Source organism: Salmo salar, chromosome 16 (genome assembly GCF_965601325.2).
Source record: "Salmo salar chromosome 16, fSalSal1, whole genome shotgun sequence".
Taxonomy (NCBI): Eukaryota; Metazoa; Chordata; class Actinopteri; order Salmoniformes; family Salmonidae; genus Salmo; species Salmo salar.
Genome location: NC_138306.1, coordinates 68,858,176 through 68,884,611, shown reverse-complemented (window position 1 = coordinate 68,884,611; position 26,436 = coordinate 68,858,176). Strand labels below are relative to the sequence as shown.

The 26,436-nt window shown below is 44.9% G+C and overlaps 1 protein-coding gene across 3 annotated transcripts in view; it reads right to left on the bottom strand.

The window, feature by feature from the left end:
- Window positions 1-26,436, bottom strand: part of LOC106574449 (cytoplasmic protein NCK2) — a 62,661-nt gene that overhangs the window by 24,190 nt on the left and 12,035 nt on the right. Inside the window, exon 1 of one of the 3 annotated variants that reach the window (XM_014150347.3) lies at window positions 23,716-23,948. The exons of 1 other annotated variant lie outside the window; for it this stretch is intronic. The gene's annotated coding sequence lies outside the window, so the exon portion shown is untranslated. Of the gene's footprint in view, window positions 1-16,492; window positions 16,873-23,715; window positions 23,949-26,436 lie in introns of those variants that run through there. One more of the 3 variants, XM_014150348.3, reaches the window with a different exon arrangement.

Genomic DNA, 26,436 nt, shown 5'->3' with positions numbered 1-26,436 from the left:
AAACAAGTACATAGGGCTGCGAGGGTAGTCTCTTTACGGATTCGCTGTTATTTCTACAGCACATTGAGTTTGAGATGACTCGGTAAGGCTACAGTAAAGAACCTCAGTGACCCAGCAAGAGAAAGCCACTATTGTCTGAGAGTGATGATGTCACCCTACTGGAATTCTTTCCTCTCTCATCCATGACCGTAGGGCAGGAAGAGCCTGATAAAGGCTGTCAGTCATCAACTGACAGGGTTAAAAAGGCACAAACATGTTGAAGACATTATTTTCAAGCAGAAGTTGATTTTGGGCTTAATGCTGAAAACAGATATGCAAATTGCAGAGCCATAAAACATATTTACCTCAACGCACCGTAAATCCTTCGTTGCCTGCCAACATATTAAACCATCTTTATTGATTATAGTTTTAGTTACTCAACTAGACTTCTACCCTAAGCTCCTTTTCTTTAAAAAAAAACCTTTTGGGTCTTATCCCAAGCTTTGGGCATATAGAGGTAATTCCGTGGGAAGGTCAACCTACCGTAAGCGTGTACAAATAAAGTTAGGCATTTCCAAATTAAACCCTGGTCATAATTATCCTTAAGGTCTATATGTTGCAGTTCATTCTTTTGACCAGTTTAACTAGGAAATTGCTTGAATTTTCACCCTTACAGAGAAGGAGGCATTCATATTTCATGGCTTTTAGAAAAGGCTCACAGAGCTTGGTTTTTCCACTCACAGCTGTCCCCCAGTGTTAGTTATGAATATGAGGTGTTCATGAAGCAATACAGAACAAATGTAAGTGTCTTGAGTTTTGTTTGCGTGTTCTACTGTCTTGTAAATATATGATATTGTCACGATACTTAGGTGCCTATATGATATGTTTTGCGAATCTCACAATTCTACATGTATTGCGAGTCAATACTGTGATTTTATTACGATTCCACGGTCCAAACAGATTGCTTACCATATATCTGCTGCAGATGGACAAGAGACAGCCATGGGAAAACTAGTTTTGATGTAAATAAAAAAAGTGCTGAAAACAAATTGGCTCCCTATTTCAAAAAGAAGATAGCTTGTTCTCTATGAAGGAAATACATTGACATTTTGGTTCAGGTAGAGTCAACTAGCACAAAAAGAATATTGCGATAGTCAAAACGATACAGTATATCGCCAAAAATATCCTCGATATGTAACTGCATCAATTTTTACCCATCACTATTGATATGATATCTTGGCTTCAGAAGATTTTGCATTCACCAGATTTAGTGTGCTGGTTCTGAGAAGTATTCTTTAGACTTTCCCTGAAGCAATTGTTGATATCTTGAAATTGTTAATATCTTGAACATTGTTGATATCTTGAAAAAGTATGTGTTCTAGCTAAGATTCTCTTGCTAAATGTATGCTGAAATGCATTTCTAATACATGGCAGTACTGTTTTTAGACAAAAAGATCAACAATCTGTGAAAAGGCCTGGAGTGTCTTTTCAACTGAAAGCCCCCCAAAACATAGACTTCATTCAGTGTCCAGAAAAGTGGATTGGCAGTATAGGCACATGTACAGGGAACTGCCAAAATAAAGGAAACACTTGAGTAAATGTTGGATACAAATTATATTGAGAAAGAAAGAAAGAAAGAAAGAAAGATAATATATTAGGTTGTGGTGCCTGGCCTTGTACACTATATTCAGACTGCCTGTAATTATACTATCCTGAACTTCAAAATGTCAAATGCTTTATATTTTGATCCAAGAAATCTTTAAGATTTGAATGTCTATTTAAGACAACCATAATGGAGGGCGCAGCATCCCTAAAGGAGGGGGCAGCATCCCTAAAGGAGGGCGCAGCATCCCTAAAGGAGGGGGCAGCATCCCTAAAGGAGGGGGCAGCATCCCTAAAGGAGGGGGCAGCATCCCTAAAGGAGGGGGCAGCATCCCTAAAGGAGGGGGCAGCATCCCTAAAGGAGGGCGCAGCATCCCTAAAGGAGGGGGCAGCATCCCTAAAGGAGGGGGCAGCATCCCTAAAGGAGGGGGCAGCATCCCTAAAGGAGGGGGCAGCATCCCTAAAGGAGGGGGCAGCATCCCTAAAGGAGGGGGCAGCATCCCTAAAGGAGGGCGCAGCATCCCTAAAGGAGGGGGCAGCATCCCTAAAGGAGGGGGCAGCATCCCTAAAGGAGGGGGCAGCATCCCTAAAGGAGGGGGCAGCATCCCTAAAGGAGGGGGCAGCATCCCTAAAGGAGGGCGCAGCATCCATAACGCCCGTTTTTCCTCTCTAAAGCAAACATGGAAATGACAATCTTTTCAAAATTATCATTTTTGTGTTCAGCCTTTCCTTCGCATTGGCTATCCATGTTTCAGCTAGGTTGTCGTCTTGTTCCATCACCGCTCTGCTCTGTCTGTTCACACCCTGTTCAGCTCGGTGTGCAGTGGAACGCCAGCATAATGCCGTGGTAAGTTCTTCAAGAGATGTAATATTTCATAAAAAGGCAACAGATCATTGTAACCGTAAATAGAACATTGCTCACACCTTAATCATTGTCAAAACAGTTATGGTAGAGTATAGGAATCTGACAACATGGAGAAATAACTATATTGCGTTTTCTTCTCAGGAAGATGGAGACAAGCTGTCTGAGGCTAATTCAGCAGGGTTTGGAAGATCGTGACCTGCTCTGGCATCTCAGAAGAAGAGAACTGAAACAGAAGGTCAAGATCACACACACACACACACACACACACACACACACACACACACACACACACACACACACACACACACACACACACACACACACACACACACACACACACACACACACACACACAACTCACAATTTCTTATTATGCGTCTTGTGTATTTCCACAAATATAATACTGAACTGAGAGGACGGTTAAGCAAGTATTACTTAATAATAACTTTGAACTCTTTAATAGATCATTAGGGCACAAAGCATGCATTAACCAATAGCAGAGAGTGCTTATGGAGGTCAGGAGAGCAGAGATTGCCCTAGAGGGGATAGGACCAGGAGGCTGGGGAGGACGTGGACCAGTTTTCAGTGTAATTGCATAAATGTGCAGCAGGGTCGAAGCTGCCTGTAGCGGGTAGAGAGAGATTCCTAACGGGTTTAACCAGGTCCAACTCAGCCAATTCCTTCATCTCCATCTCACCCAGCTCTGTAATCCAATTTCAGGATCCTTTTTATTCGTCTGAGAACCAGGAGAGGAGAGAAGGGGAGGAGAGGGTGAGACTAAGAGAAAGATGGGGGGGGAGGTGAGAGAGAAGGATGGGGCGAGTAATACAAAGGGAGAGAGAGGGGGCAGAAAGACCGAGGGAGAAAGAAAGAGTGATGTCTTTCATTAGAGAAAGGAGGACCAATGATGATCAATGTGAAGACCAGGAGAGAGTCTGGAAGAGAGGTTCGTCATCATGCTACTGTATGACTCAGTATGAGAGCAGCAGAGTGCTATAAAGACAATGACCTCAAAACGGGAAACCTGTGGACCCAGACGGGGCTGCAGTGCAGAGCTTCCAGTACAGACTGGGTTAGAGGCTATAGGAGCAGGCAGTGCAGAGCTTCCAGTACCGACTGGGTTAGAGGCTATAGGAGCAGGCAGTGCAGATCTTCCAGTACCGACTGGGTTAGAGGCTATAGGAGCAGGCAGTGCAGAGCTTCCAGTACCGACTGGGTTAGAGGCTATAGGAGCAGGCAGTGCAGATCTTCCAGTACCGACTGGGTTAGAGGCTATAGGAGCAGGCAGTGCAGAGCTTCCAGTACAGACTGGGTTAGAGGCTATAGGAGCAGGCAGTGCAGAGCTTCCAGTACCGACTGGGTTAGAGGCTATAGGAGCAGGCAGTGCAGATCTTCCAGTACCGACTGGGTTAGAGGCTATAGGAGCAGGCAGTGCAGATCTTCCAGTACCGACTGGGTTAGAGGCTATAGGAGCAGGCAGTGCAGATCTTCCAGTACCGACTGGGTTAGAGGCTATAGGAGCAGGCAGTGCAGAGCTTCCAGTACCGACTGGGTTAGAGGCTATAGGAGCAGGCAGTGCAGAGCTTCCAGTACGGACTGGGTTAGAGGCTATAGGAGCAGGCAGTGCAGATCTTCCAGTACGGACTGGGTTAGAGGCTATAGGAGCAGGCAGTGCAGAGCTTCCAGTACAGACTGGGTTAGAGGCTATAGGAGCAGGCAGTGCAGAGCTTCCAGTACCGACTGGGTTAGAGGCTATAGGAGCAGGCAGTGCAGATCTTCCAGTACCGACTGGGTTAGAGGCTATAGGAGCAGGCAGTGCAGATCTTCCAGTACCGACTGGGTTAGAGGCTATAGGAGCAGGCAGTGCAGAGCTTCCAGTACCGACTGGGTTAGAGGCTATAGGAGCAGGCAGTGCAGAGCTTCCAGTACCGACTGGGTTAGAGGCTATAGGAGCAGGCAGAGTACGCAAGAGGGAGAGTATGTGGATGGAGCGACACAGAGGCTAAGCACGGTTCACAGTGCCAGCTGTGCTCTCTGCTCCCCCTTCGACCCCCTGCTGGCTGGGTGGCGTGTCTCAGCTCACCTAGGCCTAACCAGCCCTGACAGCAGGGACCATTGCCAGGTTACCATGTCATGCCATGCCAAGGGGAGGGCATGTGAGAAGTGTGGAACTAATAGACTCATTTGTGTGTGTGTGTGTGTGTGTGTGTGTGTGTGTGTGTGTGTGTGTGTGTGTGTGTGTGTGTGTGTGTGTGTGTGTGTCAGGGTTTCCGTTAGCCGGTTATAGCTGGCTTTTGGGCGATAAAAAAAAAAAAATACAAAAGCTGAATAAACAAAATTGGCGCCGGGAGGAGAAGAAAAAAATCCCATTGTGAAATAATGGTTTTTAGCCTATTGATTGATGGAAATTCTAGTTAGGGTTGCAAAGGGTCAGAAACTTTCCAGGAAATTTCCGGAAATTTTCCGAAAGTTTTCCATGGGAAGTTAAGCCCGGGAATTTGGGGAATTTTGTTTAAATTCATTTTTAAAAAGTTAGCTTATAACTGTGAACCTTTTTTGTGGGATACACATAAGGCAATTCTAGGTCTTGTGACATCTTTTGGTTAAACTATCCCCAATTCAATGGAATTGCAACCCTCAGCATGCACAGTGCATTCTTCCATCACATGTGCAGTGCACTCTTCCATCACATGTACAGCTGATTCTCAAGATCTTGCACACTAATGAGATGCTATTGAGCCCACACTACTACACTGTCTGAGCCAAGGACTACATGCTTTCTGGTAAGTTTTGATTACAATACTGTGTGGGCTGAATATAATTTTTTATGACATACATGATTTTTTGTTAACAGTAAATAGTAGCCTGCAGCAAAGTGTGTTTAAATAATTTCTAACTTGTTAATTTCTGCTAGTTAGTTTTTGCTACCATGTGGGTTTTAGCTTGCTTGAGCCTGCTAACTGAGGAGTGTTAATTCACCTGTTTCCATACATGTTTCATTTTAAAACATTTATCTTACAAAGGAGTTGTTTAATCTAACTGCTTAACTATTTATCTGTACATGGAATTGTATTTGTTTTTAAAAAAAACTAATTTCTATCTAATCTTTACAGGAAAATGCCACGGGCACTATCGGATGTATGGAGACATTTCACTGCAGCTAATGTAGAAGGAAAAGCTGTGTACATTTACAAATACTGTGCCAAATCATATGTGAAGAATGCAACAAAGATGCAGAATCATCTGGCCAAGTGCATAAAGTTCCCTCAGCGCTCACAACAAGCAACCTCTGACAAAAGTCCCTCTACTTCTATTCAAGGTGAAAATGATGAATCGGACACCTTATCAATAGCAACAGCTCATGGTCCTCCTGGAATCATTTTTTAGACTCAATGGAGGAACATAGTCAAGAGAAATTCTGATTAATGTCTTATTCGAGCTGTGTATGCAACTGGTTCACCTCTGGTGCTCACAGGCAATGTGTATTGGAAGAGATTTCTGAATGTTCTTCACCCAGCATACACCCCTCCAACGAGACATGCTTTATCTACTAATTTGCTGTAGGCAGAGTTCAACATAGTTCAAGTGAAGGTCAAGCAAATCATAGAGAAAGTAGACCGTATTGCCAGCATCTCTGATGGGTGGTTGAATGTTCATGGGCAAGGAATAACTAACTACATCATCTCCACCCCTCAACCAGTATTCTACAGGAGCACAGACACAAGGGCCAACAGACCCACCGGTCTCTACATTGCAGATGAGCTGAAGGCAGTCATCAATGACCTTGGACCACAGAAGGATTTGCACTGGTGACAGACAATGCTGCGAACATGAAGGCTGCTTGGTCTAAAGTGGAAGAGTCCTACCCTCACATCACACCCATTGGCTGTGCTGCTCATGTATTGAATCTGCTCCTCAATGGATACACTCTACAAGAGAGCTAAGGAAATGGTTAAGTATGTGAAGGATCATGAAGTTATAGCAGCAATCTACCTCACCAAGCAAAGTGAGAAGAATGAGAGAACAACATTGAAGCTGCCCAGCAACACACATTGGGATGGTGTTGTCATCATGTTTGACAGTCTCCTGCAGGGGAAGGAGTCTCTCCAAGAAATGTCAATATCGCAGTCTGCCGATATGGACAGCCCCATCAAGAGGATCCTCCTGGATGATGCATTTTGGGAGAGAGTAGTAAGCAGCCTGAAACCTTTAGCATTAGCCATTGCGTGGATTGAGGGAGACAATGCCATCCTGTCTGATGTTCAGACTCTGCTTGCAGATGTAAGAGAATAAATCTGTACTGCCCTGCCCACTTCACTGTTGCTCCAAGCAGAGGAAACTGCAGATCTGAAATACATCAAAAAGCGTCAAGACTTCTGCCTGAAGCCCATACACACCGCAGTGTACATGTTGGACGCCAAGTATGCTGGCAAGAGCATCCTGTCTGGTGCAGAGATAAACAAGGTCTATGGTGTCATCACCACCATGTCTCGCCACCTTGGCCTGGATGAGGTCAAGGTTCTTGGTAGTCTGGCGAAGTACACTTCCAAGCAAGGGCTTTGGGATGGAGATGCGATATGGCGTCATATCTCATCAGCCACCTGGTGGAAATGACTTTGTGGATCTGAGGCTCTTTCCCCTGTTGCCTCCATCTTCCTCCAAATCACACCAACATCAGCCGCCTCAGAGCGCAACTGGTCCTTGTTTGGGAACACACACCAAAGCACACAACTGGCTGATCAATACAAGGGTTGAAAGATTGGTGGCCATCCGGGCAAATTTGAGGCTTTTTGAGCCTGACAACGAGTCATCCTCAACAAGGTTGGAAAGTAACAGTGAAGAGGAGGCCTCAGAGTCTGATGTTCAAGAGGTGGACATTGAGGAGGTCCAGGGAGAAGACATGGAAGCCTGAGAGGAAGACAACCAAAGCTTTAGTTTCTGGACTAGCATTTTACAGATGTATGTTGAAAACATTTTAGGGAGATGCGATGGATCATTGGGGATCATTCCAAATTCCCTTTCTTTTGTTGTTCAGTGAAATCATCCCATGTGAAGAGTCAACTCATTTAATTAAAGTTCAATTTGTAACTACATTTATTTATTTATTTATTTCTATTGGAAGAATTTATTCATTTGCAATTCATTTGCAATTGTCTACTTATGATAAGGTAAAAGGTTTATGTTCCTGTCTCCATATGATATGGTAAATATATCCAATGCAACAAAAAAATAATCTACATTTAAATGGTATTAATATTAATTTGCATATATTTCCCGTTAATTCCCACGGAAAGTTTCCACCTCTGAATATTCCCCAAAATGTGCAACCTGTCACGGATCCCCCCCGGTACTGATGCTCATTCTGTTCACCGGCTTTCTAGGCTTCACTGAACGGGATTCATAATCATCAACCCCGGACTGTCTTGTCTGATTACACGCACCTGGTTCCCATTTCCGCTGATTAGTATGTTATATATGTGCCCTCTCTCGGTTATTGTTCCCATGTCCGTTGGTGGTGTGAGTACCTATGCGTTGGTGCTATACTATATGTTGTGTATTACGGGTATCGTCCCCGTGTAGGTCAACAAGGTTTACCCTCATTCTTTTGTTTGGGTACAGTCCAGTGTTTTTGTATACGTGTTTGTTTGGGGTGTATTAAAAAAAAATATATTGTGTTTTCCTGCGCCTGTCTCCAAAATCCTTTATACAAGCGTGACACTACCCTAATTCTACTCAATGTAAATACATTTGACTGGTCATGATTCTCGGTCTACAGGTTAATTTGCATAATTGAGTGGTATTAAATTGATGCGTGTGTACAGTATATTCGTTATGTATCATTTACAGCATACAGTCTGAACGGAAAATCTGTCAGACAGCGCGAGAGCTGCTGCTACTACAGCATCTCAAACAGTAAATACATAGGCTTCGGTAGGCAGGCTTCATCTGCGTGTCACACACCACTTTACAATGAGCTGGAGGCAGTATGCATATTTAAAACCTGAACGTTTTCCTACATATGAGACTTGCTTTAAATTAGCCTAGCCAAAAATCAGACCATATCCGTGGAGGCAATTATTTTATATCAACTTTTTCATTTTCCAGTAGCCAAATGCACAATCCTAGTCATATTAGCAACCAATGCTAGTTGCTGCATATTAGATCTCCCCTCTTTCTACATTTCTAAACGGATATTTCATTTCGGTTACTTGAAACCGCTTGCATGTACGGCGTTTTCCTGCTAATTGCATTGTGGAACGAACATTCGCGTGTAGCCTACTGCCTTGTGCGCATTGCTGCGTTTATAATGTGAAGAAATGCTAGTGTATCAACATTTTAAACCAAACGTTCTAATCTGTTGCTTTAAACACATAGGTTTTTTTCTACTGGTTGTATGAATTTGGAATCTATCATCCCACAACTGTCCCAGTCTGTTTGGAATTGGTCATTTCTTTCTCAACTAGCTGACCAATAGAACAGGTCAACTTTTCTACTATGGGGGGATAGTAGATTGACAGGCTAGTGATTTTGCTGTTCGTTACTCGTCTTGTTGGCTGAGGAAAAGTACATGTGGACAGGTATTCTAACACCTTCAAAGTGCGCATCAGAATTTGGCTAGAATGACCGCACATTGAATCCTATAGACTTGCATGTTCTGTTAATATGAATTACAATTACTTAAAATGTGATTTCTGTCATTCTGTGCACGTGGGTGGAAGCCCTAATCAGATTACGCACCCAATGCATATGGGTCCGGTAAATTAAAATGCCACCGGTCACATGTGAAACCCAGGCGTGTGTGACTGGAGACAGGTAGTCCCTAGGGTCCACTCATTCTCAACCGCTACATTAACTACTCTGTCATCCTCTGATCTCGACTAGGTATCCTACAGCAACCATGTCTGATGGGACACCAGAGTTGAAGTTCAGTCAACAACAAAAAAAACGATATCCTGGAGGCTTCAAGCACACCACTACTCCCCATACTCAGTTTAACCTATTTGAAGCAGCCGCTATTGAGCCACCCCTCAACCCCTGCAGATAGCCTAGAAGCCAGCTAAGCTTCTCTGGGCCTCTCTCAACACAGAGATGAATAAATCCTGTCCGAGGGCCACGGAGTCTGCTACCTTTCCTTATTGCCTTTGAATGAGTGCTACATTTACACTTTGCCTGGGAGGAACAAAAAAAAGAAAAACTGGAATGTGGTCCTGGAGGACTGGAGTCTGTTGCAGGGCCTCTGTCTGAACACCTGTTCCAACACTGGGCCTACAGCTAGAGTCTACAGCAGCCAAAAACACTGCACTGGGGGAGGGCAAAGAGAGGGATCATATTACATGTGAAAAAGAGAGTGGGGGGGAAATGATAGAAAGAGGGAGAAAAAAACCTAAAATATCCTCCATCCATAAAATGTCCATTGAGCATGAGGGAAATGACATTTAGTCAGGCTGAGTGTGCTGATGCCCAGACAGACAGGCTAATCCCCGTCGTCGTCGTCATAATAATAAATGTCCTTGGATGTGTCAGGCTGGGATGTGACTAATTCAGTTCTGCTCCGCTGTCCAGATGAGTCCACAATCCCGTTGAGGGGCTGACGTGTAGTTGTGGATCTTCAATATGAAGACGCAGATTCTTTGGCTAGCAGAATGAGTGTAGGTTACACAAATCAACACATCTGACATGAAATCACTCCAATTTGAAAAACAAAGACGAAGGCCTGCAAATGATCAAAACGTTTTGTTCTTCAAGGCAAAGGGGGGGGCGGGACGACGACTCTACGTGAGTGGGAATCAGCCGCTAGCCTACAAGTAAACTGTACGATTTACACAAAACAGGACTTGTACCACATCCAAAACGCTCGTGATAAAAGTTTGTCGATTTGGCTTACGTCTGCGTAGTAGAACGTTGTGCACTAGCTTGTGGCTTCCCAGTCTAGGAGAGATGCAGAGAGCCGGGTTCAACCACGCTCTGGTTCAAAGAGGAGCAGACAGACAGGTGCACAACGGTGTGCTGCTGCTGCAAGCCGCAGGCTTAAGTGTGGATGTGAAGGGTAAGTGTGTGCAGACTGATGTTCAGCACATTAATAAAAAGGTTGTTGGCATGAGTGTCAACAGACAAAATAACTATTCTGGGAAGGGCCAGAGTCAGGACTCATGTAGGCTAGTCCACTAAAACCGTTCCCCTCACGTCCCAAAACGCCATACTCTAGGGACATGCCTGCTAATGTAGGGAAGGCTAGTCGTGTCACACACACACACACACATCCAAGCACCGATGGAGGCGTTGAGTGGTTCATTACTTTGTGCAGATAGGTCTGCTGCTCTCTGAGCCAGAGACTACTCCAGCACTGAGAGACTCAGTGAAGCATTAGAACAGGTCTAATTGGACGGTAAAATGCATTCTCTATCGTTCTCACGTGGTTGAAAGTCTATGGGCTCTTATAGATTGATATCATACTACAGATTTAAAAATGGTTGTTTTATTCGACATTCATGTGAATACAAATTTAAGTGTAGGCTATTTCAGTGCTGGCTTACAGTGACTGAACTGGGAGCTGTCCCTATACTCACTGCTGCACCACGAACACTGCTCCCAAACTGCACTTCCCTACGACAGACAGAGTCTGGTTGGGTTTTGACCTGCTAAAATCACTACATTTCCCCATGCAGTTGAGACCCGGAGACCAGCCTGTTTTAAAGAATACTTATTCCTCAATGTGATGGTCCAACAGCATTCAGTTCCACCCAGCCCACAGTAACATGTTGAATGGACTTTTTTAAAGGTCAACGTTTATACTACAGCTTCTCTCCTTCCATCTTTTTTTTCCCTCTCTCTCTCTCTCCCTCCCTGCAGAGCAATTTCTTAATTGAAGTGAGGTTCGGTTTGGCTTTTATAACCCATAAATGTCTCTGAGCACACCCATTTGCCTTTCTCAGTTGTGGTCTATTAAAGATATGGATCTCACTACCAGCTGTAATAGGAAGGTCTTATCTGTTGTTCTCGGTTCTCGCCGATTCGCTTTGAATTTTTAAAGCCTGTCCTTGAATAAGAGGAAGGCCAAAGACTGCAAATTAACAGATGCATTGTCTGATTGTAATTGTTATTATTTTATTCATCATTTTCCTTTAGGGGCTACATTGTGGTGTTTTGTAATATTAGTTTGTCGAGGCTGTTTGATCAGACACAGCCAACATATCGCAACACTAGGCTGGTTCAAGACGATTTTTATTTAACTAGGCAAGTCAGTTATTAAGAACAAATTCTTATTGACAATGACGGCCTAACCCGGCCAAACCCTAATCCAGATGACGCTGGGCCAATTGTGCGCCGCCCTATGGGACTCCCAATCCCGGCCGGTTGTGATACAGCCTGGAATCGAACCAGGGCCTGTAGCACTGAGATGCAGTGCCTTGGACCACTGCGCCACTCGCAGACTGACGAATGTTTTTGTTGCTTTTTAGTGTCCCTGTCGATCTGTCAGCACCTGCCTGGTTAGCACTAGTCTGTAAAGGCTGTTTGTGTTATGACAGCTCCCACTGTGCTCTCTGGACCTGAGGTCACCGAGGTCATGTCTCTGACTTCCTGGGTGCAGAGGTCCCCCTGTGTTGAATCCAGTCACTATCCGTCTCCCCAGGGTCGTCTCCTCCCCTCCTCCGATGAATCCCTTCCATCCAGGGTCAAGTCTTTCCCAGCAGCTGGTTCACAGCAGACCAGAGTCACATGGTTGACCCTGGGCCAAGAGAGCACAGTGCAAACTGACACCAAGGCACTGTTTACACAGGCAGCCCAATTTGGATATTTTTTCCAGTAATTGGTCTTTTGACCAATCACATATCTTTACACATAATATCTTTTCAGAGCTGATCTGATTGGTGAAATGGCCAATCAGTAAAAAAAAATGTAAAAAAAATTGTGCTTGGGCTGCCTAAACGCAGCCCGCTAGTATCAGAAGACAGACCAGAAGAGGCTGGCTGACACACATTGGCTGCTATAGGGCCAGGCCTATCCCATGTTGGCACAACTGTGGTCTAAAACAAGCATACACACTTTCATTAGACCTCTATCGTAATATCGAAGAGGCACAGAACAGAAAAGAGCCCGAGATGAATAGACATATTTCTACATCTATTATCTCAAAAGAAACACAACGATACTAAGTGCTTTAATAGCTTTGCTTGACACAGAAAGAAACACAGTTTGATCTCAGTAAGTGTTGGGGAATGTTCACTTGCCTGCTTCCTTAATGACAAAGATCCTTTGGTAGGAGTGAAAGCATTGCTGCCAAGAGGCAAATCAATTCTAAAGCTGAGGACATTTGTTTGCATGCCAGCCAGCCGCCAGCTCCTCTGTGATCAATCTCACTGTGCCTTGTGTTGATTTTACAACCCAGCCGATGCCATTTCCCTCAACCACAATAGAATGGACAGCGTTCCAGCTCGTTTGAGGAACAGAATGTCTGTGTCATTGTACAGTGCTGTTAAAACCGCTGCCAAACCCAAATAAGTTGACCTTGGACTCTGTCTTATATCGTGCTCTAGGGTAGCAGAGGGGGAAGGAGGATTCGCTCCATCTCTGTCTCCCACTCAGAGTCACAGCATCCCTATGATTTCTTTACACCGGGACCAAAAACCAAGACCAACAGCTTGTCATGACCATGTGGCCTGACCAGTTATAGTTGCTAAAAGATGGCTAATCCGGCTATCCTTTGAGGTTGAAAGCAGCAGTATCCCCTTAAAAGGTGGTAATCCAGTGACATAAACGGAGTTTACTGTTATTCCACTGTGAGGCTTAACAAGCATAAGCCATTCAAATTGCCACTGACTGTGGAGAAATGATTTTACACAAAGAACAGAACAAAATTATAAACAATGTGTCAAGTGTTGTGTCCCATGTTTCATGAGCTGAAATAAAAGATCACAGAAATGTTCCATAAGCACAAAAAAAACGTATTTCTCATCCCTGTTTGTGAGCATTTCTCCATTGCCAAGATAATCCATCCACCTGCCTGGTATGGCATATTAAGAAGCTATTTAAACAGCATTATCATTACACAAGTGCATTTTGTGGTGGGGACAATAAAAGGCCACTAAAATCTGCCGGAATATCCACCAGAGCTGTTACCAGAGAATTGAATGTTAATTTCTCTACCATAAGCCGCCTACAACATTGGTTTAGAGAATTTGGCAGTACGTCCAACGGCCTCACACATGTAACCACGCCACACCAGGACCTCCACATCAGACTTCTTCACCTGCCTGATCGTCTGAGACCAGCTACTTGGATAGCTGATTAAAATGTGGGTTTGCACAACCAAAGAATTTCTGCACAAACTGTCAGAAACCATCTCAGGAAAGCTCATCCGCGTGCTCGTTGTCTTCACCAGGGACTTGACCTGACTGCAGTTTGGCGTCGTAACCGACTTCAGTGGGCAAAAACTCACCTTCAATAGCCACTGGCAAGCTGGAGAAGTATGCTCTTAACTGAATAATCCTGGTTTCAACTGTAACGGGCAGATGGCAAACAGTGTGTATGGCGTGTGGGCGAGCAGTTTGCTTATGTCAACATTGTGAACAGAGTGCCCCATGGTGACGGTTGGGTTTTGGTCTGGGCAAGGAATAAGCTATGGACAACGAACACGTTTGCATTTTATCTATGGCAATTTGAATGCACAGAGATACCATGATGAGATCCTGAGGGCCATTGTCGTGCCATACCGCACCAAGTTTTCTTCCAGCTTGACCCACTTAACTATAGCCTGGTTCCAGATCCGTTTGTGTGTTTGGCTTTACAATGACCATACGTGATTGGCAAGACAGCATAAACAGATCTGGGACCATCAGGCTGCCATTAACCATGGTAAGTAGGGCTGCACTATATGGGCAAATAATCAAATTGCGATTTAGATCAAAACACTTGGATGAACTGTTGTAATCATATAAATAAAATGAGTTCTCTGATTCTATGGTTGGTGTTGTTTGGCATGACAACTAAATGACAAAGCCAGGTACAGTAGAAGTTTATGTGACAGGGTAGGAACCAAAGTGTTGGTCAGTGTTACAGGGTAGGAACCAAAGTGTTTGGTCAGAGCTTCCCAGGGGACCCTTATTACATTTGAATGTTACATTCATGGCACTTAAAACAATTGCAGCCTCATGCAATATGGATATTGCACATGTCAATATTGCAATTTCAATTAATTGCGCAGCCCTAAATGGTAAGCATCACTTAATTTCACTATTAGCCTACAAAATGTTAATTTATGTAAGAGATGGAGTGCATAGGAGCCTATCAGACCCCAATGATGTTGACGAGTCCCACATTTCAGATTTCACCCAAGCCATTTGAGGACATGTGAAAACATCGGTGGCTCTGAGAAAACAGCCATTTAATCCCAAACAGATCTCTGCAGGCAGCTGTGGGAAGATTAGCATTGCCAAACCACAGTGTGTGTAGCCTGTTGGGATGACAAACAGTTAGGAGGATTGTAGGGTAAAAATAGAATGGGGGCCTAGGGGTTAGAGGTCAGGGGTCATAGTGTTGAGGAGAGACAGGAGAGTCCCAGTGGCTGTCAGAACCATGTAGGCTCGTCAATAAAAATAAAAAAAACACCCTTTTGGAAGCTTTAAAAAAAAGTTTTTTTTCAAGATGAAAAAAAAAACTAAGAAGAAGAGAACAAACATGTCCACAAAAATCATCCAAGTTTTACTGCCAGGGCTCCAAGTACAAAGAAGAAAGGATGTAAAAACAGCTACAGTCAGTGGGTGCTTGGCCAAAAATCCTCACCCCCCCCAGCTCTTTCCTCTCCTCCTCACCATCCTCCCCTTTTCGCTTTCCCTGAATGCCCCGGAGTGTTAGTCTTTGATCTGAAGGAGCTGCCCGCAACTTGTGACGCACAGAGCATTATTGGCTCTGGAGTACATCATGCTCCCTGTAACTGTCCTTCCTCAGTCTAACTCTCCTCTCTGACACGGACGCAGGCAGAACTCATAAGCACAGCACTCATAAGCACAGCACTCATAAGCACAGTGTCCGGAGGTTGAGGATGGAGAAACCGAAAGCAAGATGGCACAGCAGAGGTGTGGAGTGATGAGGACCGTAGGGAGGACTAACGCTAATCTTGAATTATTATTGAAATGTGGTGTGCTTTCTGGTGCCACGTGACTGCCGTAGCATCACCCAAGCGGGCGCTTCATTTTGGTAATAGTGAAGGAGTAGCTAGCCTAGACCTACTCCGGAGTCCATGAACTGCACTGGCTGAGCTCAAACTTCAACCGAGTCACACAGAGGGGAGGCAGGGACAGCGAGACACCTTGACACAGACCAGCTTTGCTTGCTCCTCCCCCTTATGACCACTTTCCTCTGATGACCGCTCAAGCCAGGAACTTTCCTGACCCTCTCATGACCTTCCATCTCATGAAAGATGTTTTTTCTAAATTGCTTGTCTTTTTTTGTTGCTTTAAAATGCTTTGAGATTATTTTAATGAATAGCACTTTAAAAAGTGTATTATTATTATTATTATTATAAATAATAAACAGAGCCTTGCACAGTCAATGTTATTTGCCCTCAATGGCAGAGCTCTCTCTGTCTCCCTCCCTCCACACTGTGAGACTCTGACCCCAGTACCACCGCAACGGCATTAAAATAACTCCGTCCAAGCTGCTGCTGCAAATGCGTTTTTATGACTAAAACAGGTCCCTTTTGGAAGCGTTTTTTGGTTGTCGTTTGCCATAACTCAACACTACATAAATGATTGATCATAGATTGATGTGGTTCTCGAAACATTCCAACTTCTCTCCAGGCATTGTAATGCAGAACTATGTTTCTGTAACACTCCTGACTTCACCTGGCTCGTGGTCTGAGTTGCCGAGTCTAAGGACAGCATTGGTACTAGAAGCAGCTAGAAGAGGATATATACACAAGGTCTAAATACATGTGGCGATGAATAGTGAACAAACCAGTTAGAATTATTAATACATTGTACTTGAGAGATAAAAACTCATTTAATACAAAATCCTTCAAACCTTTTCTTAAAAGCCTACTTTTTTTACCTCTGTGCTTATCGACTTCGTCCAAAGCTCCTTAAGTCGTCTTCTGCTCAGTTTAACAGGGATTCATGGATATGGTACTGCTGCCCTTCGTGATGATAAAGTCCAACGATTACTACTCTGGGTTATGCAGATGACTGCAGTATTCCGCCACATTCAAATCAGGCTCCTGCAACATAGGGGAGAGCAACAGGTGTGCTCCTTCCACACAAAATAGGAACGCCCATATACCATGAACATGCACACACACACACGTTGATTGAAAGAGCAAAGGAAATGGCTCCTTAATTCATCAAAACACTGAACACAAAGTGTGTGCACGGTCTCTTTCAACCTCTCTCAGCAGCATGTGCTTCCAGTGCTCCCTCTCTTCCCCTGAACCTCTAGGTCGACGGCTGGTTTCAGTTAGCGCTCACAAAGATGACCTGCTGCAGTAGCAGCTAGCTAAGCACCTGTCAAAACAACTGGGCATTCCTCCTCCTCCAGATGGCCTTGACTACAGGCTCTCATTCATTCATTCTCTACTGTACAGTTGAACAAGTCACTCATCTGGGACACGGACCTAGTTCCAATTCCAAGCCACAGACCTTGAATGGACCACTCCTCAGGGAAAAAAGGAGAACTTGTAGGTACCCTTCGGCCCCTGCTTTAAAAGGGGGTATTTCTTCTGTCCTTGCATGTACACTGATAAGCTAGTGGTCAGTACTCCTTTTAAAAATGTCAGCGTATTTCCCTACGACTCAAAGCATCTGCATGTTTAATCCACACTGACACCATTAAAAGTAGATCAGACCCACGGTCAGATCATTACTGGACCTACAGACAGACAGTTGCGGTGGCCTATGAGATTGCAGATCGTGACTATCAGGGAGCTACGTGGCCAATGGCAGCCAGGGACATAATGAAACACTCCATAGAACATTCACTTGTGAACATACAGCCATTTACAAGCAAGGACCAGGGGGAGCCGGGGCCTGTCGGACGGCAATAATTACCCTGAGAGAGACTGGCACGGATACAGCAATATTCTATTCAGTCCCATCACAATAAATCCCTAGCCTAGCCCCGAGTGAAAAGATGGGCTGTTGTGCAAGAAAACAAGCATCTCCCGTGAGGTTGTATAGCATGTGTGTGCGCTGTCGGCAGATCCAGAGCTTCACACAACATCTCTTAAAATGCAGCTGTTCTCCCGAAAACATGACCGAACCCCCAAGTGGCAGAAGCTAGGCCAATCGTAACTGTTCCCAGAAGCTGGGCCAATTCTAACTGTTCCCTCCTTATCTTGTGATTCCGCAACAGATCTGAATCACATTAGAATGCTATTATGCTATTAGTTCCATTTGTGCAATTGCTGATTGTTAATTGGAGTAATAATTGGTTTAATCTTGCAATCCAACTACTATGCAGAAACAGACGGACAGAAGACAGTCTTTCTACACCCATAGAATGGGGCGCCCGAGTGGCCGTGCAAGAGGCGTCACTACAGTCCCTGGTTCAAATCCAGGCTAAATCACATCCGGCAGTGATTGGGTGTCCCACAATTGGCCCAGCGTCGTCCGGTTTTGGCCGGGGTAGGCCGTCATTGTAAATAAGAATTTGTTCTTAACTGACTTGCCTAGTTAAATAAGAGTTAAATAAAATAAAAGAACATTCCAGCATTACTCTTCTCATTACTTAATATAAGAGAAAGAGAGATAGGTTTTTCTTAACTACCAGGTTCAATCCCCAATCTCATTAAAAGAATAGAACTCAAAATGTAGGCCTCTGCTCTGCCCCCTCTCAGATTCATCATTACCTCCGCCTTCCTTTTCAATTACTGTAGATTCTTCCCCAGAGAGTGAGCCATGTTTATCCTGGCTAAGGACGTCATTTAGGATTTCTTTTAATGTCAAGTTCTTGGTCATTTTTCCTCTCCGTCTTTCTCTCTCTGCCTCTTTCTAACACTCTCCCACTCACAATGTCTGTTCTGGAAAAGGTTGTGTCGTCCAACTGAATACGAGCCCATTTGTTGCCTGCAACTTGGAATAGCCATATTCTTGACGAAAAAGTAGACTGTGTGAGATGTCACTTTAAGCAAATAGGCTACACCAGGCTAAACACTACAAACTTGTGACTCAGTTTCTGTCTGTTTGCTCGGTGTTCCTAATACGACCAGTGTCACAGTGTTGCCCCAGAGCCACATAGGGAGGTTATGGGGAGGTGAAGAGGAAGTCTTGCTCTGTGTCGTTAGCAAGACAGTCACAGCTGTAACATTCAGTTCCTCAAGGATTTACAATGTTTGTCCCCTCAAGCTGGATTTACAATGTTTGTCCCCTCAAGCTAATATCTCACATCACAACATCACACATCACAACCCCACACAATATCACACAACATCACAACCCTGCACAACATCACACAACATCACAACCCCACACAATATCACAACATCACAACCCTGCACAACATCACAACCCCACACAACATCACAAACATCACACAACCCCACACAACATCACACAACCCCACACAACATCACACAACATCACACAACATCACACAACCCCACACAACATCACATCACACAACCCCACACAACATCACAACATCACACCACACAACATCGCAACCCCACACATCACATCACAACCCCACACAACATCACATCACACCACACAACATCGCAACCCCACAAAACATCACATCACACAACATCACAACATCACAACCCCACACAACATCACAACATCACACATCACATCACACCACACAACATCGCAACCCCACACAACATCACATCACAACCCCACACAACATCACATCACAACCCCACACAACATCACATCACACAAAATCACAACATCACACAACATCACACAACCCCACAACATCACAACCCTGCACAACATCACAACCCCGCACAACATCACAACCCCGCACAACATCACAACCCTGCACAACATCACACAATATCACACAACATCACAACCCCGCACAACATCACAACATCACAACCCTGCACAACATCACACAATATCACACAACATCACAACCCTGCACAATATCACACAACCCCACACAACCTCACACCCCCGCACAATATCACACAACCCCACACAACCTCACACCCCCGCACAATATCACACAACATCACAACCCCACACAATATCACACAACCCCACACATCACAACCCTGCACAACCCCACACATCACAGCCCTACACAAGATCACCACACAACCCCGCACAATACCACAACCCCGCACAATACCACAACCCCGCACAATACCACAACCCCGCACAATACCACAACCCCGCACAATACCACAACCCCGCACAATACCACAACCCCGCACAATACCACAACCCCGCACAATACCACAACCCAGCACAATACCACAACCCCGCACAATACCACAAGCCCGCACAATACCACAACCCCGCACAATACCACAACCCCGCACAATAGAAATGTATTTCTCAATGTTTCTCCTCACTAGTTGAACAATAGGTCCAGGTTGATGTGAAATGTTCCAAAAACGGGGAAAGAGAATAGAGAGTACAGATAATTGGAGGCAGAAGAGACGCCCTGACAAAGGGAGCAGAATGAAGTGATATACAAGCCGGAGGACACAAGTAACAACTTATTACAGAGAGGAACGTAAACACTGATCATTCAATTAGCCTATTGGCTGACAGGGTCAGGGGTAATATCAACAGTTAAACAGTTGCTCTCAGCCTATAAAAGTCCATTCAACTCAAGATTATCCATTCCAATTACTCAGATGATTTGTTTGATCTTTCTATTTTCATTTTTGATATTTTAAGCATAGCCTAATATATTCAGGAGTTTTGTAGTAGCCAATCCTAAGCGAAATAAGGAGTTTTCATTCATAGAGATCACACTGTCATTGATTGTTATTCAAAGAGGACAAGATTAGCATGGTATGTTATTAGCATAGTGCTAGTGATTCAGGCTCCTTCAGTAGTCAGTATGGACCAGGGAGCTGCTGTTACTGCTGCTGAGTGGGAGGCAGTGCTAGGAGTATACACATCGTGGCCTCGCGGTACCCACACAGTGACGGCCTGGTCTGTACATCTGCATCAGAGGGTAAATTAGAGTGCAGGAAGAGTCACGGCACACAGAGAGAGAGACACAGAGAGAGAGAGACACAGAGAGAGACACAGAGAGAGAGAGAGACACAGAGAGAGAGAGACACAGAGAGAGACGGAGAGAGAGAGACACAGACAGAGAGACAGAGAGAGGAGCTGGTCCTGCTACAGCCGTTGATCTGGCCTTGGCCCGCAGTGCCAGGGTGCGTGAGGGACGAGTGGTGTGTGTGTGTGTGTGTGTGTGTGTGTGTGTGTGTGTGTGTGTGTGTGTGTGTGAGTGTGTGTGTGTGTGTGTGTGTGAGTGTGAGTGACTGCCAACTTACCATCTAGGTCTAATCATCCGACAACGCTCTCTGACAACCCAGCGCCGTCACTGGTGGGAGACGGATTATTCTCCCGAATTCTGAAATAGACGACGGAGCTCAAAGCCACACTAAAACGGTGGACTGACTCACACATGCACGCGCACCCTCCTACGCACACGCGGCGAGAGCAAGGAATGATGTCATCTTTGGCCATAGTTTTTGCCTGCCCGCTTGGGTGTTTTGGAGCAGCCAAATATCCCCGCTATGCCCAACTTGCTCTCGACAACGGCCCTAGATCAGATGAAGCATATCGTGGCTTTTAACTGCTGACTGATGGTCAAGCCCTGGTAGAGCAATAAGACAACCACAACCAGAAGCATCCACTGGGCCTTTCAGTGCTGTCAGTTACAGTCATGGGCGACAGGTTCCCTAACTAAAAGACACGAAACAATGAATCCTTGGTAATTCAGATAGACATGAATCCTTGGTAATTCAGATAGACATGAATCCTTGGTAATTCAGATAGACATGAATCCTTGGTAATTCAGATAGACATGAATCCTTGGTAATTCAGATTGACGTGCAACAGCATGGACGAATGATGGATGGATGGGTGAGAGATGGAAGGAGGGAGGGAGGGAGGGAGGGAGGGAGGGAGGGAGGGAGGGAGGGAGGGAGGGAGGGAGGGAGGGAGGGAGGGAGGGAGGGAGGGGAGGGAGGGAAAAAAAGACGAGCGAGGGAAAGAGATAAAGAATGCTTTTAAAAGCCTTATCAGAGCGAGGATGCACACAGTAATTGCGTTCCACTTGATTTGCTCAGAGGGGCCTGATGACACCCACACACGTGCACCTCAGAGTGAACCCATCCCGTGGACTAGCTCGCTGCCTGCTGCGTTAAACACTGGTTTTGTTCCCTCTTTACGCTAATCTCTGTTATCGGTCTCTGCCAAGCAGGCTGGAGAGCTGAGGGTTTCAAATGAGACCACATTCAATCAACACACAGTCCATATTTAGACTGGGTTTCTCTCTCGTGTGATCTCCATCTTCCTCCACAGGTCTAGCAGAGAGCGATGATGAGATAGTGAAGCCACCAGAAATGGAAAGTTGCGGGATCCATCATGTTCGCAGAACGGCTCTTTCCAACAGACAAGAACTGATGACATCGGCTACCGCTCAAACATGGAGATTAAATATGCATGATAGCGTGACTGAACAGGCCTATCAGGTCAGCTGTCTGGAGGGAATGGGAGGGAAGAGATCTATGACCTAAACAGGAAGGAAGAGGGGTCAAAGGTTACCACCATAGCTAGAGACTGTGCCTTTGGGAGCCTCAGGGGCCAAGAAATGTCCCTCTCACGATACAGGAACTACAGGCTCTCTGGAGACTGTCACTGGCTATTGGAGCAGCAAAGACACCTGGACGTGCATATTAATATCATATTAGCATAGGCATGCATGCTAACTAAAACCATACAGTTAACGGAAGAGGCCTGGGAACCTGTACTTCCTGTGTCGTGACTGGGTCCATACATGTTAAAAGAAGAGGTAGAACGAGGATCGGAACCGGAAGGAAGAGCTCCACCGTCTCTCTTTGAAAGTCTATTGACCAAATCAAATCAAATCAAATCAAATCAAATTTATTTTTATATAGCCCTTCGTACATCAGCTGATATTCTCAAAGTGCTGTACAGAAACCCAGCCTAAAACCCCAAACAGCAAGCAAAGCATGTGAAAGAAGCACGGTGGCTAGGAAAAACTCCCTAGGAAAAACTCCCTAGAAAGGCCAAAAACCTAGGAAGAAACCTAGAGAGGAACCAGGCTATGAGGGGTGGCCAGTCCTCTTCTGGCTGTGCAGGGTGGATATTAAAACAGAACATGGTCAAAATGTTAAAATGTTAAAATGTTCATAAATGACCAGCATGGTCAAATAATAATAATCATAGTAGTTGTCGAGGGTGCAACAAGCACGTCCGGTGAACAGGTCAGGGTTTCAGAATTCACCTGCGAAATGGTGATTTTGTCCAAAGCCCCGGAAGTAATGCTGCTCGTTACCTCACGCATCCTGTTGTATCATGACAGATCTACGGTACCGTTTACGAAGGCAGGTGCATGTAAAAATGTCTGACTATCCCCCTCGGTCTCAGCTACACCCTCCACTTGGCCTCGTCATCCTAAATGCCCTAAACTGCCCCTTCAGACTCCGCTTTCCTCAAATTGGATTTCCAGAGAAGTCTCTGGCTCCAGATCGTGGGCTGCATACTGAGAGCTTTAGAAGGTCCTTTAGACAGTGTGACAACGTTCACGTCTGCTGCTAGAGCACATACTTTTAGTCTTATTGGATGTATAACACGTCTTATTTCCCCAGTGGACGAGAGAGAGAGAGAGAGAGAGAGAGAGACAGAACACTGCAACAGTCTGGTTCACCCCAAGGCTCTCATTCAGTAGTGAGGAGAGAGTCTGGGCCTGATATTCAGAAACAATGTTTCTGTGCACTCACTGTCTGGTGGGGGAAAGGGTTTGCAGGGAGCAGACACAAAGAGCAGAGAAAGTAGCCTCATTCAAAGAAAACCCATCTTTATTCTATGAAAAGAAGAACATGGAGACGGAACAGCAAAGCGAACAAAACAACTCAAGGCCTGACCAGAAAGAGCAAGGGAGCAAGATCCTGCCCTTCTGAATTGAAGATCCTGCCTTTCTTAGAAACCAGTAGGAATAGACATATTGACCTGTCAACAACAGCAAGCTCTCTTACATAAACCAATCCTTTCCAATAAATAAAAAAAATATATATATATATATATATATATATTTTATTTTTTAACATGACCAACCTTTCAGAACCACTTCTCAGTTCAAATGTGGTCCCGACTCCTGTTCAGCCTGTCCACGGATTGTGCCGTATCGCTCCCTGCTAGCTGGTAAAAAATAGCACTGTAACAAGCTTCTGTTGGGAAAGAGCTGCTCGGAATGGAGGTTTGAGTGGAGAGAGTGGATAGAGAGAGTGGAGAGAGGGAGAGAGAGACAGGGAAAGAGGGTAAGAGGAGAGAGAGGGAAAGGGAGAGAGAGAGACAGCTGTAGAACGTTCTAGAGGGAATAGTCACTCCACAGTTAGACTCAGAGGGGCAGGCTCTGCCTCACCCTACCCTGCTGCCTCTTGACAGTGAGGCATGGTGGCATGCAAACAGAAACATAACTAACTATTTAGTTACAGCCTCAAAAATGTAGGTCAAAATGTAATCTTGTTGTCTGTCCGATTTTGCTTTTTCCATGGCCAAAATGATACAGTTGTAGTGTATTGTTCTATCACACTGTTAGTGTCTTGAACACAGTAGGCTGTTAGAGCCATCAGTTAACATACCTACAGAACAATGTCCCCAGTTTTAATTTTCACAACAAGCATCCCGCCTGCTCATGAGGCCTTCCGGTAAAGGTCACAGGCTCAGGACTCATCGTGATCGAATGGATAGTTTGAGGTCAGGCGCAGGTCACGACGTAGGCCTATTCTAATCTATGACAAGCCTGCGGCAAAGTATTTTTCTTCGCCCTTAGTCACAAAACAACAACCATCTAAAAGTAGTGTGTGCTGTCAATTGCTGCATCTGAAAAGTGAATTTGCCATCCCAGTGGTTCAAACTTCAGAAGAGCATTGAGCCAGTAATCACAATTTTGCTGGTTGGAATCCCAGCGCCGACTAGGTGGAAATCGTTCATTCAATGTTCCCTTGAGCAAGGCACTTAACCCTCATTGCTCCTGTAAGTTGCTCTGGTTAAGAGCGTCTGCTAAATTACTAAAATGTCAAATGTAAGGGTAGTGCTACAATTCCAGCAATGGCTGCTAAATCTCTGAAGAATTTTGAGCAAAAGGGCTTTTAAGTGGCGAGAAAAGTAATTATGATGAGTGCTATTAGCGTATTAGCCGAAACTTGAATTGTTATGAGGGGTAGTTAGGAAGATTATGCTTTTCAGATCCTTTAAGCTCATTCAAAATGACACAGCAGTGGAATCTAACATCCCGCCTCCACAACAGTTAGCCTAAAACAAGCTCCAACAGGAAAAGCCATTGCGAAAGTCCACATGAATCTGTGCAATTGGCCATCATAGCAGGAAGCTGTGGATGCCTCCGCTGGACAGAGATTGTTTTCGTGATGACCGGAACCTGCCTGACGTTCCCTGGAGGAAGAGGAATCCCTCATTTGACCGTACACAGAAGTCAGTTTGGAGTCAAAGACGCTGTACTCCCTAGGATTCATCAAATTAACCTGAGCCTGAGAACCTGAACTGAAAGATCTGGAGCTCGAAGCATTTCTGTTGCCAGTATACTGGGTAAGCAGAGACTTTGGCCGTCTGACTGACAGGCATCTTCAGGTTCTCATTGATCTCTCCCATGACTGAAATCTGCATGTTTCAAACCCTGATTTACGTGAGATAACAAAATAGATGTTGGGGAATTCATCTTGGCCCAATTTCTGAAAAAACTCTAGTCACTCTTCCAGGTACGAACTAAGATGTTGAGATTTGAAGTGATTGTGGTGGAAATTTGGCATCCACTGCACATCCTGAGACTGTTGTGATAGCAACCACCTGGTGTTCAAATCTGTCGTTCTGAGCTGAGGTGCTTAGAAAACAGAGACAGTAAGAAACTGTGAAATCTATATTCCAGTGGAAAAGTTGGACAAAGCAGGTAATATTCAAACATCTCACATTGGTGGAGTCGTGGGCTCATTACTATTCGCCTAGAAACAGAACAGAGGCCGTTTCTCTCGGAGAATCGCAGATGGGAAAATCATCCATTTCACAAACATACCGGTGGAAGATAGAACTGTGGAGACGAGGCAGACGAAACAGATGGAGAATTTTCAAATGACTTCTTATCAAAACATATGACATTTCCACCACCACATGAAAGTAGAGGAAACCGTGCAAGCTAGCAACGAGGTTCCCAGAGCACCGTAACCTACCCATGAGCCAACTTCTCGTGAAAATATTTTTATTAGCTCAGACCAATTAAGGAATAACGCTTCTGAGGTCAGCACATCTTAATGAGATCAATTGCCAAGCGTGCCAACTGCCAACCCTTCAATTTTATGAGACAACCCAGTGTCGTTTGGGTAACTGTCAGATTTTATTAGACAGGACATTTCTACAAGGGCTGTTTCTCCTCTCCCTTCGCTTTTCTCACTCTAAATCTCTCTCTCCCCCTACCTCCCTCTCGGTTTCACTTTGTCCCATTTAGCATCGACAGCCAGAGTCACAAGTGACAAAAGTGTTCCGTGACAATGACAATGATCTGGTGACACCAGGCTCTGCTTCACTGATAGGATTGCTCTTTGACCTCGGAGTGTAAAATCCCTACTCTGACAAAACCACTCTGACATGCACACTCAACGCAACAGAAACATTTCTCTGCATTATACTGTGCTCCTGTTGCAGTTCACATTACCACGGTAATCTCACTGTCATCCAGCCTGTTTCGAGGCCTGCTCTAGTCTAGGTCAACACAAAGAAGCGTACAAACTGGAAACTGCATGGGGTGTGTGTCTATTATCTGCATAT